This window comes from Macrotis lagotis, chromosome X (genome assembly GCF_037893015.1).
Source record: "Macrotis lagotis isolate mMagLag1 chromosome X, bilby.v1.9.chrom.fasta, whole genome shotgun sequence".
Classification (NCBI taxonomy): Eukaryota; Metazoa; Chordata; class Mammalia; order Peramelemorphia; family Peramelidae; genus Macrotis; species Macrotis lagotis.
The window spans coordinates 230,709,584-230,714,769 of NC_133666.1; the positions used below are offsets into that span (position 1 = coordinate 230,709,584).

A 5,186-nucleotide genomic window follows, 5' to 3' on the forward strand; every position below is an offset into this window, starting at 1 on the left:
ATAGACTAATAACCAGAAGAACTATGTTATCTTCTTTATCTAGGATAATAGGACAGACTTCTATGATAATTTCTTGAAAGATATTTTTCAGACATTTTTATGATGGTTTTCTGGTAGACCAATAATTCATAAATTATCTCTCTAGGATCTCTTTCTAGGTCAGTCCATTTCTTAAGAGGTACTTTACATTTTATTGTATTATACTATTCTTTTTGGATTTGTTTAATGGAATCTTGGATTCTCAATGAGTCAATAGTTTTCAGATGTCTAACTCTAAATTTTAGTTTTTAATTTTTCTTTCAGTTAACTTTTTTATTTGTTTTTTTTTCCACATTAAACTGTTTTAATGGTCTCAAAATTCTGTGACAGATTTTTGGTCAAGTTGTTTCCATTTAAAAATTACTGATTTTAAAAACTAATAACTTAAAACTGCCACGAAACAAATGGTCCACAAAAACATTCCTTTCCTCCTGAAGCTTTTACAATGCATTGTAATCATTAATCAGTCTTTTACTATTAAACTTAAATGGCCAATTGAGACAAACAGTTCTGAGACCGTTCTTCCACCACTGATTAAGACTGGGGTGGCAGGTGTTGTACAGAATATTCATTTGGCTTTCTGGGCAGATTTTGTGACCTTGCCAGCTCCAGCAGCCTTCTTGTCAACTGCCTTGATGACACCAACTGCAACAGTCTGCCTCATATCACAGACAGCAAAACGACCCAGAGGAGGATAATCAGAAAAGCTCTCCACAAACATGGGCTTGCCTGGAACCATGTCAATGATGGCAGCATCACCAGATTTCAGGAATTTAGGCCATCTTCCAGCTTCTTACCAGAATGACAATCAATCTGCTCCTTTAGCTCAGCAAACTTGCAGGCAATGTGAGCAGTGTGACAATCCAGAACAGGTGCATAGCCAGCACTGATTTGGCCTGGATGGTTCAGGATAATGACCTGTGCAGTGAAGCCAGCTGCTTCCATTGGTGGATCATTCTTGCTATCACCAGCCACATTACCATGGCGTACACCTTTGACAGACACGTTCTTGACATTGAAACCAACGTTATCCCCAGGCAGAGCTTTGCTCAAAGCTTCATGGTGCATTTCAACAACAGACTTTACTTCAGTTGTAATATTGACTGGGGCAAAAGTGACCACCATTCCTGGTTTTAGAACACCAGTTTCCATTCTGCCAACAGGTACAATACCAATACCGCTAATCTTGTAGACATCTTGGAGGGGTAGATGGAGGGGCTTGTCAGTTGGGCGAGTTGGAGGCAGGATACAATCCAAGGCTTCGAGCAGTGTGGTTCCATTAGCCATTACCATCCTTATGAGTGACTTTTCATCCCTTGAACCAAGGGATATTAGAGCTTGACTCCACCATGTTGTCACCGTTCCAACCTGAAATTGGCACAAAGGCTACTGTGTCAGGGTTGTAGCCAATTTTCTTAATGTAGGTGCTGACTTCCTTGACAATTTCCTCATATCTCTTCTGGCTGTAAGGGTGCTCAGTGGAATCCATTTTGTTTACACCAATAATCAGTTGTTTTACACCTAGTGTGTAGACCAGAAGGGCATGCTCACGGGTCTGCCCATTCTTTGAGATACCAGCTTCAAATTCACCAACAACAGCAGCAACAATCAGGACGGCACAGTCGGCCTGAGATGTGCCTGTAATCATGTTCTTGATAAAGCCTCTGTGTCCTGGAGCATAGATAATGGTCACATAATACTTGCTGGTCTCAAATTTCCACAGGGAGATATCAATAGTGATACCACGCTCACGTTCAGCCTTCAGCTTATCCAAGACCCAGGCGTATTTGAAGGAGCCCTTTCCCATCTCAGCAGCCTCCTTCTCAAACTTCTCAATGGTTCTTTTATCTATTCCACCACATTTGTAGATGAGGTGGCCAGTCGTAGTGGACTTGCCAGAGTCTACGTGTCCAATGACGACAATGTTAATGTGAGTCTTTTTCTTGCCCATTTTTGTGGAGGTTTAGCGATGGTTTTCACAACACCTGCTGTGTTCTGGCGGCAAACCCGTTGCGAAAAAGCTTCAGTTAACTTTTGTGTTTCCTTTTCCTTTTGGTCAAGTTTTCTTTTTAAAAGATTTGTATTTCTTTTCCCAGTTGGCTAATTTAACTTTTAAAGGCTTTGTTTTCTTTTTTTACATCTGGGCAGTTTTATTTTTAAGGCTATTGTTTCCTTCAATCAACATTTCATGGTTCTCCTGCATGACAATTTTTCTTCTTCCTTTCTTCTTTAATGTTTAAAATCCTTTTGTGAGCTCTTCTATGAGGTCTTTTTGGATTTTTGCCTAATCTATTATCTCCTTGGTGACTTCTCATGTAAGCATTTTGTCCCTGCTTTCTTCTTCTGAGATGAAATCTATACTCAGATTATTTTATTTTCCTTTTTTTTTTCTTTTTTTTGATAGTTGAGTTCTGCTTCTGGGGCTCTGGGTTATTAGACCCTCAATATTTTTGTGCCTGGTATAAAACTTTGCCTTCTGAGTTGAGTTTGGGACTCTCATTGCTCAAGTTTTTTCTTGCTGATTTGGGAACTGCACTGGACTCCCATATAATCCAAGTGAGATAGTCATTTCCTGAAGTTTCTCCAAGACAACATGAGCTAAAACATTGTTTCACTATGATTTTTGTGGGTTCTGTAGCTTTAGGGACTGTTTAGACAATTCATTTGAAATTGCTTTGGGATGAGATCTGGGAGTTTCCTAGCTTCATATCACCATCTTGGTCTGCTCAGGAAACCAGAATGTTACCTGAATCATGTCACTTAACTAAAAATTTAAAAATCGTGAATAAATGAAGAAATAAATCTCATGAGCTACCAAAAATATTCATTGAGTGCTTAAAATATGAAAATATTCTGGATACAAGTAAAAGAGTGACTCTGTTTGCCCTCAAGGAGGTTGGAGAACAAAATACATACACACACACACACACACACTCACTCACTCACACACACACACACACACACACACACACACACACACATACACACACACACAAATACACAGATAGGTGAATAGAAACCATGGAAAAATATTTTATTCTTAGAAGTCAAAAAGATAGTGAATGGAACAATAGAGAAACACACTTCCATGCCATTTCTAAAAGCAATGGTAGTATTAATTTAGTTACAGGTATTAAAGAAAGTTATAGAAGGGAAAAAATATATTGGACAGCAGAATGGAAATGGTCTGGGTGAAGATGAGGATGCATAGGGGTGGCTAGGTGTTGCAGTAGATAGAGCACTGGTCCTGGAATCAGGAGTACCTGAGTTCAAATTTGACCCCAGACACTTAATAATTAATTACCTAGCTGAATGGCCTTGGGCAAGGCACTTAATCCTATTTGCCTTGCAAAACCCTAAAAAAAGAGATGAGAATGCATATTCTCATGAAGAGTTTAATTGTAAATAATTTAGCTTCTTCTGATTTCAGTCTATGGAGAAGAAGTTTGGAGCAGCTTTAGGAAAGAAAATGATCTGAGTAAAAATAAATATGTATGCAGATCCAAGTGAATTGTCTCTAACCTATTACTTCTATTCAGGTCATATGTAAGAGAGATAAATATACAATGTCTTCTGTCATACTAATGTTTACATAGCCTCATTTTATGCAATATTGCATTTTATTTTGAGTTTTATACTGGATCTTATTAAGGCAAAAATAAAATTTGTGCACAGTTTTACACAAAGGTAGGTGAGACCCCTGAAGATCCTACTTCATATCTAAAAGTATAGCTATTTTCCAATTCAATTATTCATCCTATAAAGAATTTTCAAACATTTTTCAAAACTGTTGTTCTGCTGGGAAAAAAAAAGCATCGTAGTATAGCCAGGTAAGATCTTATCATTCAAAGCAAATGGATTAACATGAAATCTCCTAGTATTATGTCTTAGCATTTCCATCTATATGAATTGTCCAGATCTAAAAGCACAGACACTCAATGAATTTAAAAATAATATAAAACAGTAGAATAAATTTTGGAAATACAGTACTGTGAGTTCATCATTTATTTTACCATTCAGATAGCAGAGAACAAATTCAGGAAATGATTTCAAGAAAATTAAAAAACTGAAGATTAAAATACTTTAAAAGATTCTTAGGAAGTAAGGAAGTTAACCTTTTGCAAGGCAGCAATGCATAGAGGAAGCTTATTTAAGTATACTTTTTTTGCAAGGCAATGGGGTTAAGTGGCTTGCCCAAGGCCACACATCTAGGTAATTGTTAAGTGTCTGAGGCCTGATGTGAACTCAGGTACTCCTGACCCCAGGGCAGGTGCTCTATCCACTGTGCCACCTAGCTGCCCCTATTTAAGTATACTTCTGAAGGAAGTCATTGAAATTCCAAATAAATAGAAGATTTTTCTCCACAGAGAAAAATATACTTATAGGTCCATTTAATGAACCTTATAGGTACAAGTATGTTGGAGATCAATAGGGCCAGAGTTAAAAGAAATTCACGACTGAGATATTATTGATTTTGAGTCCTATTACCTTTACTCACCCATACTGGTAATGATGGATCACAAAAGAGGCTAGCAGATATAAGTTCAGAACAGATTGAAAAAAATGTTCTTATTTATTTTTTATTATCATGGTCCAAAGGTAAAGACACATTTCAAAATATGTTTGTCATTTTGAAGTATAAATGCCACAAAAGAAGGAAACAAATTTCATTGGGTCAGGAATTCCATTGATAAATCAGAGAAGATAAGATCACACTGTGAAAATGATGAAGAATCAAGGGTTACATACATCTTCTGCCTTCATACAAAAAGTCCAATGTGCATTTTCATGAATAACTTGGCACTGGTTTGAAAGATTCCCATAAAGCAAAGATTTCAGGTGCTGTTAGCTGTTGTTATTTAAGTGGCAATCAAATCCTGTTCTAATAAAACACATCAACAATGAACACTAACAAGGCAAATGACCTTTCTTTGTTCTTATTTTTTTTAAATATTTTTATTATCCCGTAAAACAGACAACCTGTCTGTATGGGTGGGAGCACCATGTATTAGAGTCTCAGATGTGATTATACAGAATAAAATCTTCTAAATCAGAGAGTGACATCAAAGTTAATTAAAAATATGAAAATAGAATGTCCTATCCAAAACAGTGATAAATTTTAACAACTTGGTGATAGATCTATTAAT

At 36.7% G+C, this 5,186-nt stretch overlaps 1 pseudogene; it reads right to left on the minus strand.

Moving 5' to 3' along the window:
• Positions 1–520: 520 nt before the first annotated feature.
• Positions 521–2,045, minus strand: LOC141497714 (elongation factor 1-alpha 1 pseudogene; annotated as a pseudogene).
• Between the last annotated feature and the right edge of the window lie 3,141 nt (positions 2,046–5,186).